The 13,748-nt window shown below is 33.6% G+C and overlaps 1 long non-coding RNA gene across 1 annotated transcript; it reads right to left on the minus strand.

Annotated features, from left to right (window-relative positions):
* Nucleotides 1–5,787: 5,787 nt before the first annotated feature.
* Nucleotides 5,788–12,120, minus strand: LOC128922312 (uncharacterized). The gene is made up of 5 exons (XR_008471541.1): nt 10,399–12,120; nt 8,841–9,062; nt 8,417–8,490; nt 8,265–8,340; nt 5,788–7,938 (listed from the first exon to the last, which is right to left on the minus strand). It is a non-coding gene; the product is annotated as an uncharacterized LOC128922312 (long non-coding RNA).
* Nucleotides 12,121–13,748: the final 1,628 nt, after the last annotated feature.

Here is a 13,748-nt window from a genome sequence, read left to right on the forward strand (position 1 = left end):
AGCAGAAATCACTTTTTATTAATTCCTATAAATTAAGCATTGATTTCACCACAATCAATTAAGTATATGCGTTGTTCTGCACTGTTATATAACACGATTCAATTAAATGCTTAACAGTTATAATTTGCGATTATATACATATATACATGTATGTTCATTACTCTTTAGCGCATTAATTGAAATTCTATGTACTTTTTTTCTGCTTAAATTCAATCGCACAACACACATATAAACAAAATGAAATGATGAAGCTAAAATAATTTAATATATATATACACCAAGAACCATTAACCATACATGCATACAAACAAACAAACATACACGCATATGTACATTGAAACAATTATATTTGTAGCTAGCGAATAAGCGGAAATGCGAAAAAAATTATGCAAAAAAACGAAAAGAATCACAAATACGAAAATGTAATAAACAAACAAACACATTGTGGTCGCGCTAAATTAGCATACAACAATAAATAGCAACAAACACACACACACATACATACATACATTTAACTATAATAAGCTACATACTTGCATAGTAATAAAATAATATAAATATAAATATATATATAAATACATAGCTATAAATATATTTAGAATTGTAATTGCAAATACAATGTATTATTAATATTATGAGTATTAAATATAATTTTTTTTATAAATAATTACACAAAAATCACAATTGCATTTTCATTCCATTGCATTTGCATTGCAAAGAGGATATAACAAAGTATAAACGCTGCATATGCGCAGGCGTACATGTACAGGGTGCACTGACTGCCAAAGAATTGCGCATTTTTGCACCTACCACCTGCAGGGCAGCATAATGTTGCATATGCGCGAGGCGCACTTGCAACAGGGCGCACTGGATGAAATGAAATTTTTAATTTTTGCAGCTACCTACTGCTGATGCTGGGCGCCTAGTACAATGTGCCTATGTGAAATGTGGATTTTTCGGCGACAAATTTGCGCTGCACGTGTGTGAGTGCGTACGTGTGCATGCACGGGGAATGCGTGTATTTTAATGAAGTTGGAGTTATTATTGATAGAAAATAGCTAGAGGGGTGGAATTTTTTGCAAAAAATGTGAAAAATTAAGATAAAAAAATAGAAATTAATAAATTTTAAGAAAAAAATTTATAAATATGAAAAATTTAAAAATAAATAATAATAATTAAAAAATTTGAAGAAAAATTTAAAAAATATGAAAAATTAAAATAAAAATTATAAAAAAATTACAAAAAAATTTAAAAATGAAAATTAAAAATTAAAAAATTAACAATTTTGAAAAAATTATAAAAAAAACAATAAATTTTGAGAAAAAATTAAAAAAATATGAAAATTTAAAATAAAAAATTATGAAAAAATTACAAAAAAATTTAAGAATTAAAATTAAAAATTTAACAATTATACAAAAATTATAAAAAACAATAAATTTTGAGAAAAAATTAAAAAAATATGAAAATTTAAAATAAAAAATTAAAATTAAAAAAAAAACTTAAAAAATATGTAAAACTAAAATTAAAAGTAAAAATGAATAACTAAAAAATTAAAAAATTTTTAAAATTAAATAAAAACATAAAATAAAAAAATCTTTAAAAAAATTTAATAACAATGAAAAATTTTAATAAAAAACTGAAAATTAAAAAATTTTGAAAAATTAAAATAAAAAAACTAAAATTAAAATTGAATAAACGAAAATTTAAAAAAATGTTAAATTAATAATATAAATATAAAAAATTTTAAGAAATAAATTAAAAAATATGAAAAATTAAAATAAAAATAGAAAACCTAAAAATTTAAAAAATTATGAAAAATTAAAATTAAAAACTTAAAATTAAAAATGAATGAACAAAAATTTGAAAAATATAAAGCAAATTAAAAATATGCAAGAAAAATAAAAAAAAATTAATAAAAATCTATCAGATTGAAATTTATAAAATATAGAAATTAAAAAGTTATAAACAAGTGTTAAAAAAAATTTCGTAAAATGATGTAAATTAAATTTAAAACAAATAAAAAACGTTTAAAAACCACTAGTGATACCACTTAAATAGTACTGTGTGCGTATGTTAAATAATTTTTTAATGATTTCTAATGGCGCATGGAGCACTCAAAGCCAAAAATCAACAATAATTTAAAGAGCCAAAATAAATTGCAAAAACAAAATAAAACACTAAAGTCAAATTGGCAAGTAAAAGTGCCGTGGAAGGAAACCGACTGAAGCATCTACTTTTTGACTGCTCAAAAAACGAAGCAAGAAAGCATGACGACAAGGAAGTATTTGAATTACTAAGTAGTTGGAGCAGCAATTCAGTGCCACAACTTTAGTTGTTGCAATCACAGCTTGATGCTGACGTTATTTTGCTGTCAAACGGAAACGGAAATGGAAATGGTTCTTCTGGTCAAAACGAAAGCACAACAAACAGCCAGCGCAATTGCATTAAGAATAAGTGTGTTGTGCACGAATATATAATATATACAAACCAAATGCGCGCATCGCCAATGTAAATAAAAGACAAGAAGTGGAAGTGCTGCTATAAGTATATGCCATTTATTTTTATATGTATAAAATGTTATCAGTAAGTATCTGCAACGGTAGAAGGAGTAATAAATATTGTTTGGGTTAATATATATAGATAAAAATAAAAGATATAATATTTTCATATTTGAGAAACTTTACATAAAAACTATTGAATGAGTTCAAACGAAAGTAGAAAAAATATTTCGAATTGCAATTGATTTCTTAGTACTTTTTTTTCTTGATTTATGCTGCGAACACCAAATCACTTTTGATAAGCTCTTGTAATCTTCAGCTGAGGTAGAATCTATTTTCCACACTGTACGTCACTTGCCAACTGAGATTAACACGCTATATGCAACTTATCCAGTCGACGTGTTCACCAGTTATTGACTTGATGGGTATTCATAGCAATAACTATAAATGCATCTAAATTCGACGTGGATATTATAATTTGGTGGGCAACAAGACCACGATATATCCTTATTTTCGACCAAACACATTAGTTCTAGAACAGAAAAATAATTGTTTCAAAATTACAGTAAACTTTTATAAAATGTAGTATGGTGTTCAAATATCACCGATGTTTCATACTTTTAATTAACATTTTTCCTTTCCACTACCAAAATTATTTCAGAACAATTTCCGTGAATCAAGCATCAACATGTTGCAGTTGCCCTTCAAAAGTTATCAGAATTTACGCACGTTTGTACCACATTGTTGTCTGTCGTAGCTGCACAAAAACACAGCAGGAAGAAAATGAGAATTTCAACATTTTTGTAAATTTAATTTTTGTTTTTGTAAAACATGTTCACAAACACACAACTTTTTGCCGTTTTTATTTTTGAACATTTCTCCTCTCATCATGTATATAAATGCACATGCAAGTATGTGAGTGTATGTGCGTGTGTGTGTGTAAGTGTGTGCATCTTTGCACTCGCTTCCGGCAAGCACACTAAATGAATCTCTTTAGCTTTTTAGAGCTTGTACTTACTGCTGAACAAGCTATTTCCACTTTTTCCTTTTTTTCTGAATTCTTTAACATTTCCACTTGCTTCGGGTGTTTGCTATTGTTGTTGCCCCTACACTTATCCACTCGCTACCTCGCTCACATGGTTGGCAGTGTTGTTTGGTTGTTTGAAGTTCACCGTTTGCTATTAGTTGCATGTCAACAACGCATACAGCGCAAACGTCCTTAAAAGCAACAACAACAATAACACTAACAAGAACCGAAATATATATGCATACGTTTGCATGCGAATACATCGTTTTTTGGAATATGCTAATATTTCGCTCAAAATAGGAGAATAATTATTACTACCAATGCTAGCAGATTAGTGTGCCTTACATGGAAGTTAGAACTAGAAAAATATGGTAAAAACTTCGAAATGATCAGATAAATAGTTACATCATTAATTTATTTACTTAAATACATAGAAACAGTGGTTTCTATGATTGCTTTACTGAAACTATCAGAATTTGTATGACCTTGTTAATAATATTCAGTTCCCTCAGTTCATATATTAATTTTCATTTTAACACTGTGTTCCACTGCGTATACGCAACTTCAATGCTGGAGTTTGTGGAAAAAGTAGAGATAATTAATGTATATTAGACATCAACTATACTATCACTGTAATTTATTTAAAAGCACAAAGAAATAAAATTATTGACAAAAATAAGAATTTTAGACCAAAAATTTTAATTTTTTTCAATTAAAACACATGCTACAATTCTTGTTGTAAGTTGGCTTTTAATATGTTAAGAAAGTGCTGCTACTTCAAAATAACGGTACTCTAAGTGACCGTCAGGTCTCCCTGCAGCTACCTGCGTCCAAAAACTCCCAATAAAATTAACATTAACTGACGTTTTGTACCAATTTGTCATATTTTCACGCGATTTGCAACATATTTTAATTTTTTAAAAAGTTTCCAAAGCAACAACAAAAAATGTGTTCCAATACGCTTGTAGCCCATGCGATTCTACAAATTTGGGCAATTTTAGATTTTCTCTACGACCATCGGTTAAAAAGTTATAAGCAATTTTCGATTTCGCAGCCACCTACTGCCTGCTCCTGGTCGCCTGGTAGAAATCCCAGTTTTTGGCAAAAAGTTGAAATGCATTTTTTCGCAGCGGCGCCGGCAGAGCGGCAGAACTGCCCGATGGTGTTGCATATGCAAAGGGGCAAATTTGAATTAACGGAAGTGGGATGTGGTGGGACCGGAAGTCGACTCAGACCGGAAACCGGAAATGAAAATAACGGTCCTCTGTTTCCGGTTTGGGGTCCAGACCGGAAGTTGGGAACCGGAAATCAGAAGTTGGGGACCGGAAGTTGGTCACATCCGGTTTCCGCCCGGTGACATTTTCCGGTCCCGCCACATCCCGTTTCCGTTAATTCAAATTTGCCCCTTTGCATATGCAACACCATGGCACATCTCCGCCGCCGCCGCCTCTGCCAGCGCCGCTGCCGGAAAAATGCCTTTCAACTTTTTGCCAAAAACTGGGATTTCTACCAGGCGACCAGGAGCAGGCAGTAGGTGGCTGCCGAACAGAAAAACGCTTATAACTTTTGAACGGCTGGTCGTAGCGTAAAACTAAAAATGCCAAAATTTGCAGAATCACATGCTCTTTAATCCTATATAATAAGAATCTATCTTGGAATAACCAGCGAATTTAGAGAAATAAAAATATGTTGCAAATCGCAAACTTTCAGCGTAAAAGCAGTTAAAACATCGGAGTTTCGAGTTCTAACTTGCAAATATAGAAACTAGATGATTTTTTACCTTAAATAAGCGTATAAAGTTATATGAAATATTTCAAACAAGGAAGAAATGGTAACACCAAAAACGAACACATTTGGGTGCATCAACCAGCGTTTGCGCATGCATAGAAAAAAAGGAGAATATAAAAATGAAGTAGAAAGTGAATAATTACTGTCTGGCATACAAAAACAGTCGTTCAACCAACACAAAATTGCGTAGATTGTGCAATAAATTATGCAATTTAGTGCAAACATTGAAAGTAAAATATTTTATAAAAAAATTGTTTTATTGAAAATGCCATTACGTAATATTTTTGAAAATTAAAAATGTGCTGCAAATCGCAAATTTTCGCACATTTTCAGCGATAAAATGGCTAAAACATCGGAATTTTGAGTTCGAACTTGCAAATATAGAAACTAGATGATTGTTTACATTAAATAAGAAATAAAATTCTATGAAATACCTCAACAAATAACGATCTGGTAACACCAATATCGAACACAACAACCAGCGTTTGCACGTGTATAAAAGAAAAAGAGAATATAAAAGTGAAGTAGAAAGTGAATAATTACTGTCTGGCATACAAAAGCATTCGTTCCAACAACAAAATGTTGCGTATATTGTGCAATAAATTATGCAATTAGTGCAAACATTAAAAGTAAAATATTGTATAAAAAATGGGTTTTATTGAACATGTGAGGCATTGAGTGGGTGGCTAATGACACATGGCAACTACTAACATCATTTCCTGAAACATAATTAAGCAAACGAAGGTATTTCGCGTGTAATTTCCATGAAAATTCGCGATTTGCATCACATTTTTAATTTTATAAACTCCCGGGTAATTACAACAAGGAATCCACTTATTTACGATTATAGTCCATGCGTTTCTGCAAAATTCAAAATTTAGATCACCCAAATCCGACCTCTGGTTCAAAAGTTAGAAACATTTGCGTTTCGCTGCTGTCCGGCGCTGCCGACGTCGGCTGCGAAAAAATGCATTTTAACTTGATGCCAAAAATTGGGATTTCTACCAGGCGACCAGGAGCAGGCAGTAGGTGGCTGCGAAATAGAAAAATGCGAATTGTGGCCAAACGGAGGCACTTAGAGCAATGCGGTTTTTACTGGTCTCTTCAGAATCGCATGGCCAACAAGTGTATAAAAAATGGTTGTTGTTGTTGCACTGTAAACATTTATAAAAAATTAAAATATGTTGCAATCGGCAACAAATATGAGAAAACAGCATAAAACACCAGCATATGCTAACTTTAGTTGGACATTATGGGCATAGAAAGTTGCAGGGAGGCCTGTAGATTATTCTGAGTACCATTAATGAGAAGTAGCTCGATTTTTTGTAAAAGTTTGAAAGCCTACTAACAGCAAAGATAGTACTATGTTATATTATTAAATATTTATTCAATTTTAATCACTTTGCCATGGAATTTGTTCTTATAATTTTTCGCCAAAATAATGCAACAATTTAAACAAAAAAACCTCGAAAAATATTAAGAAACCACGAAGTTTTGGCAAAAAGCGTGATTACATGATTTCTGCACCTTTTGCAGTAGCTTAACATGGACAATAACATTCTACTGTCCGTTAACATAACAGTCTGTACAGTTAACAGTGCCTTAACAGTATCAGGCAGAAATCCACCTGCTGCCTGCTCCTGATCGCCTGGTAGAAATCCCAGTTTTTGGCAAAAAGTTGAAATGCATTTTTCCGGCAGCGGCGCTGGCAGAGGCGGCGGCGGAGCTGAGCCATGGTGTTGCATATGCAAAGGGGCATATTTTAAACAACGGAAGCGGGATGTGGCGGGACCGGAAGTTTACATTGACCGGAAGTGACCAACAAAACGTCAGTTAATGTTAATTTTATCGGGAGTTTTTGGACACAGTTAGCTGCAGGGAGGCCTGGCGGTCACTTAGAGTATCATTATTTTGAAGTACCGCCACTTTCTTAACATAATAAAAGCCAACTTACAACAATAATTGTAGCCTGTGATTTAATTGAAAGAATTTAAAATTTTTTGTTTCAATTTATTTATTTTTACCCATAAATGTATTTCCATGTGCTTTTAAATAAATTAGAGTGATAGTATAGTTGATATATAATATACATGAATTATTTATATTTAATTATCTTCATGTCTTGTTTGTTTTTTGTTAGTGGCGTTGAGTATAATTCTTTCCTGCATAATTTGGTTCTCTTGGAGAGTAATTTCCATAAACCTTTCAAAATTAAATACTTAATATTCTTCACATCTATATGGTTGTGTCCTGGTTCTGTTTACCCCGCCTTTAGCTTATTCTTCTTCTATACAAGGTCCGTCCGCCTGTATACAAGGTAACTGTAGTTTCCATGTGCCCTTCTCCTAGTTCCTTCTCCCACCGCTTACACACCCAACCCGCAACTTAGTGTTGTCGTTGCCATTTGTCCCGCATGGGTGGTGAGACCAAGTCGGTCATTAGCCGACTCAAGAGAGTGCGTATGGTGAATGTGACGTCATGATTGGCGAAGCAAAAGAGAAAGTAGACTACGAAACCCTGCAAGATCACCAAGATCACCGAGAGTTTTTGAGAGAAGCACTCCAATGGTGTGCCTGTTCCGAGGTGGTAGGGGAGCAGTGAGTGCTGTAAGCCGCATTGGGTGATCTGTGAATGAAATGAGAAACAGAAAAAGAGTGAGACACAACATGATAGTAAAGATTAGAAAGAGAGAGACAAAACTCAAAAAGAAGGTGTTTTTAAGTGTGAAGTAAGAGATGACAGAATTCTAAATGACTGAGAAATGAGCAAGTAAAATACATAAAATGTGTTTATGAAAGAAAAACACAACCAAAATAGAGAGAAAATACAAATAAAGAAAGCGCAGGTGTGTACAAGAGAAAATGCTATGTACAACAAAGTAAATATAACAAAACAGAAAGCTAGATTATGAAAATGCTTTAATTTCTTATCAATATTATTGTAGCTCGCACTGCTTTCCGTATGGCCAACGGTGCTGGCTGCTCTGACAGCGGATGGAATTTACGCGCAAAACATTGATGAGAAAAACTGAAAAAAATCATTAATTTTTTTGTTATTCAAGAGAGATACAAGTTGATTAGAGATATGGAAATGGAATGCATACCAAAACTAGCCAAGAACGATGCACAAATAGGCACTGCAAGGATCTAAAGCAGCAGAGTTTAGTCCTTCCAGCAGCTAAAAGAAAAGAAAAAGTAGAACGGAGTGAGTCAGAGGAAAGAGATACGCTTGGTAATATAGCTAAATACATTCTGCAGTGAGTAGAGAGAGTAAATTTTTCACTTGAATCTTAATGCTTTCATAAAATTAGAAAAATAATTAGTGTTAAACAAAATTAAAAATAAATCCCCATAAAATATTTGCCGTAGTAAAATTCTGCTTTAAAAAGCTTTTTTCTACTCTTGGCTGTAAAAATTTGCTGAATGAGTTGAAGTATAATCTAACCCAACTTTTAATGTAGGTAGGGAGCAAACCTTACCAGAAACTAATATAACGATTGTCAATAGCAAGTAACGGTAATCACTTACTGTGTATTAACGACTTAAGCCTTCAGCACAAGTAGGGGTAACAACTCCCACCGCAGCCGGTTCTACGCTATCGGAGTTGACCCGGTCAAAGCTGCCCTTTCGACGATCTAACCCTGTTAGAATCGGGATAGATAATCGTCACTACAACAACAACAACAGTAGGGGTAACATCTAGGCAAAGAGCTTGAACCCACGCATCATTATGGTGTCCTTAACAAAGACCTGTGCGGAAAGAAGAAAAAAATTTATTTACGGCTTTTACTAAAATTTTTAGCTTTTGATAATGAATAACAAAAAATGTTTAAAAAATTTTAGTTGTTTTTAAAATATATTTTCCAAAAATACATCGTAAACTTTGTATGGAACTGTCTTAAATAAGTTATATCATGTTCTGCATGCGATAAAAGTAGTTATGACACAAGGTTTCAGTCTACAAAGCTCTTTGCAAGAAATGCAAACTAACTTTTAGAAAAATAAAAATGTCGTATTTGGAAAAATTATTTTCAAGAAACCTAATCATACTCAGAGAGTCTTTAATATATTATTCTTCTGTTGTTTGTAAAGAAATTGTGACATGGGGTGAGGTAATTTTGAACTATTCAGAGGAATTGCAAATAATTCTGACGCCGGAAACTAAAGAGATCAGCTGCGGTAGTCTTTAGTTTCAGCCTGTTATTACAGGTATATCAGAGCAGCTTTTTGAAAGCTGTTGTCAGCGATGCGATCAGAGCTGGGCAATTATTACTATATTTGAGCGATAATTTAAAGTAAAAAGATATTTTAAGAGCTGCCTTGAGAGACAATACTACAGAGTTGAGGGTTCTTAAAATGAGAAACCCTCAACAAAGTGGGTTAATACTATGTTCTACTTCCAAAGCTTACTATAAAGCCAACTAAATAAAATATAGCGATATATTTTTCAAATTCTTCAAAAAATATACTTAAAAAAGGAATTATTAATGTTGTTGTTCTTGAATTTCAGAAAAATTCCGAAATTCCTGCACGTCTGTAAACACATGTTTAAGACACAAAAACACACTACTCATATACTAAGTAGAGACGTGCGAAAAACAAATTCAAATAATTTTCCTCCGTTCAGCAGTGATTTCTACAACTCGCCCAACTTCTAACCGAAAAACCAAGTGGAAGGCTGTATGGCAAGTTCGTTATCACTGGCGTTTATATTTTATTATACATTTCCGCATGTATATATGTGTGTATGGATGTACATGAAGTCACGTTCACAGCAATGCATAACACACACACATACACACATACACATACAAGCACGTTTGACGCTATTTTGCAACGTTCACCTACTTTTCGTAGTTTGTTTAGCACTCAAAACGCTATGTAGACGAAATTCAACAGCGTTAACGCACACAAACACACTCACACACCCATGCGCATATGCTGCTTGTGCAGCAGTGTGTGCAACGTGTGAAGGTGGGACACTGGCATGAAACACGAAAATGCATTTTGTTAAATGTATTTTTCTGTTCAGATAAGGAATCACAAAACATGAAAGTAAATGTTTATGAAGTCTAAAAATACTTACCAACATTCCATGTTGTTGCTTTGTTGCTGCCAGTGCGCCCCTCACCGCTGTTACATTAATGGTGGGGCATGTGGTGTGCCTTTGTGTCCCTACAACACAACACGATAGTAAGCGAGTAGTTTTGTGTGTGCCGACTTCAAGTGCTTTCTCGCCCGTTTGACTTTTATTTTCGCTCGTCCGTTGTACAAATGAGTATGTATGTGTGCTTGACCCACTTGCGTCAGCCAGACAGCCAAGAAAGCGGCGAAGAAAGTCAAAGCAACCGCCGCGCTGCAGGAATAGTTGAGTTTTAAATGCGAAAAAGCACACAAATTTCACTATCGCAAGTTGCAAAACATGCAATTTGTTGGCGCTGATAATGTGCGCGAGTATGCTGTAAAAAATTATTCACTGACCAATATGTAAATTACTTAAGTTCTGCTATCGTGAAATTAGTAAGTACATTACTTGTGTTAATTTATTGAAGAAAATGAGCGCGTTGACAGGAAGTTGGTACTTTTGAATATGTAGAGCAAATTTTAAAAGTATAAAGTTATTTTATAATATGGAGTTCTTTGCGTAAACTTAAAAAAATAGGGTGAATATAATATAAAGATACTAGGTTGGCAAATATCCCCCTTCCGCTTTTTTGTTTTTTATTCAATACTTTATAAAAAGTGTTACAGTACGATATTCCATCTAGACGGCAACATCATAATACCCCCCTCATAGAAGCGCACATCCTTAGTTGCGAAGAACTCGGACAGCCACTTTTCCCAAGTCTCTTTTGAGTTTAACTTTACACCACCAATGGCGTTCGTCAGGAACAGGTGGTAATCATTTGGCGCTATGTCCGGCTATATGATGGATGCGATTCACCGGCCATCGACCACGACCGTTTTCGCTTGATATTGTCGTATGTGATCCATTTTTCATTTTTCGTCGCCAGTCACAATCCGCTTCAAAAATGGCTCGAGTTGATTCCGTTTCAGTAACAAATCGCAGGAGTTGATTCGGTCAAGAAGGTTTTTGCGTCAAATCATGCGGTACCCAAACATCAAGCTTTTTTGTGTATCCAGCCTTCTGATTTAAAATGGTCCCATTTCCTAGGCGATGTCTCGAGATGCCACATACCGGTCTAACTCGATGTTTTCCATGATTCGATCGGTATTCGTCGACACAGGTCTTCCGCCGGCTGGCTTATCCATGGTGTCATTTTGTCGTTTGAGTTTGTGGAAATAACAGAGCATGAAGCTGGTCGTTGCCATAACAGTCGAGTTTATATAAATGAAACCGAGTCGCATTTTTATCGCTTCTAAGGATCTCTACTCATCAGCATACCATAATATTCATTTGGTCAATGTTTTCTATCGCTAAAACAATAGCAACAACGAAGCAGCTCAATCGAATGGCAAATGCGATTGAGCAGAGTAAGGGCAATATTTAAACGATTGCCAATGGTGTAGGCAAGCTTACCAACGTCTGGAAGTCGGAAATTACGAAGACGACACTGTTCAGCGAAAGCGAAGTAGAGCTGATCTTAAACTGCATAACACAGCGAATTCCAAACCTTCATCAAAAAGGGATTGGAAATAAAATGCGGAATAACATTAGTAATCAAAATGTCTGGAGGCTACCAAAAGAGGAACCAACATTAACCCAAATAAAGTGCAGAAAATGGTTCACAAATTACTGTCAGGAAAATTAAATATTGAGACTTGGAATTATACATGGAAGGATTTCATCCATTTTCAGCACCCAACTAGATATATAGATTGAACATCAGGTTAGAAAATTTTTATATACGGTAGACATCCGGTTATAAACGATCTCACAATCCTAATCATTTTAATATATGAAACTCAATAACATTCTGGATCATTTATAGCTTGCATATAAGCTTGAATAAAACTATTTAATCTAATCTTGAGAGAGTATAAAAATAATATTTATGACAAACAAAAAACGAAACATTTCATACAGGAGCTAATTGTTGAATAAACCGGCCTCTGCTCGATTAAAACTCTGATTAAGATCGATTTACCATACAAAATAAAAATCTACATTAATTACTGATTGAATTTGAATCGACTTGAAAATGAAATGCGACAAAGACCGTCTTTCTAATTATATATACGTTCATTGTCTGCGAGTGAACAACACGCTGCATCACGGTAGATGTCGCTGCTGGAAATAAATGAAACAATAGCAAACAGCTGATGAAACTTTTCAACTTTCTTTGAAAAGCAAAAACAAAAATTTGTAACAGCTGATCGGTTAACGAGTAGCCGCTAGTGAGAAGTGCAAAAACTGGTAAATAGTTTGGTAAAATAGCTACTTTTAAAGTCAATTTTTACATTTTTGATTGAATTAATTTTTTCAAAGAGTTTAATTTTTTTAGGAAATTTCCTTAAATACAGAGGTAAATGGTCAATTGGTAGTGTAGTGCCACTTTCATAAATATTAATGCATTTGGATTTTTTTTATTGTCTACTCTACTCTGCGCAAGAATTATAAACCTTTGATTCTCTAGTTAATATAAGTCATAACGGTAAATGAAATGTATAATCACTTCTAAGTACATAGTTTATTAAATAATTATAATAATTATTCCCTATGTAATGCCTCTGTAAAGCGTGTAAAGTGTAATAAAAATGCGAATGCGAAAGATCAAAGAAACGAATGAATCAGAAACGAAATAAAACAAAACACAACATAAAAATTTTAATTGCATTACTTCTACTAGATTGCATGTAATCCACCGAAGTATGTATGTAAGTATGCAAAGCTAACCACATTTACTTGGCATCACTTACAATCACTTCTAGTCAGGAATAGTAATTAACAACCAGCACTTTGGTATGTACATACATGTATACGCATGGAAATTTAATACATGAAGCAGAAACATGTAACTAAATACATCCATACAGATGCAGTGTATATGCATGCACTTTAAATAACTATTTGCTTTCGATTATTATTTTCTTTAGTTGGCAAAGCAATGTTACAACTTTTGTAATTAACACTTTTACACAATTTAATTGTTTTAATGGCTTTTGCACGTTTAATTTCGAATTTGCATGCTTGGCAGCAATTCAAGCAGAAATTTACGCATTGCATTGCATGCAAATACCACCTAAGAACGTAGCTGAGTAGGAGAACTGAGTTGGAGAGCTGAAATCGCAACTGTAATTAGTGTGTTGGATGGCTTAGAAGTTTTGAGGTTTAGTTTGCTGTTCAAAACTAACTGTGTGTTGCAAGAATTTTGCTGGAAAAGTAGGGATTTCGAAGTTTGTTTTGCTTTGAAGAGTAGCAGTAAAGACTGAAAAGTGATTAAATGTTAAACAAAGCTTGACTTACGTCTTAGT

This window comes from Zeugodacus cucurbitae, chromosome 5 (genome assembly GCF_028554725.1).
Source record: "Zeugodacus cucurbitae isolate PBARC_wt_2022May chromosome 5, idZeuCucr1.2, whole genome shotgun sequence".
NCBI lineage: Eukaryota > Metazoa > Arthropoda > Insecta > Diptera > Tephritidae > Zeugodacus > Zeugodacus cucurbitae.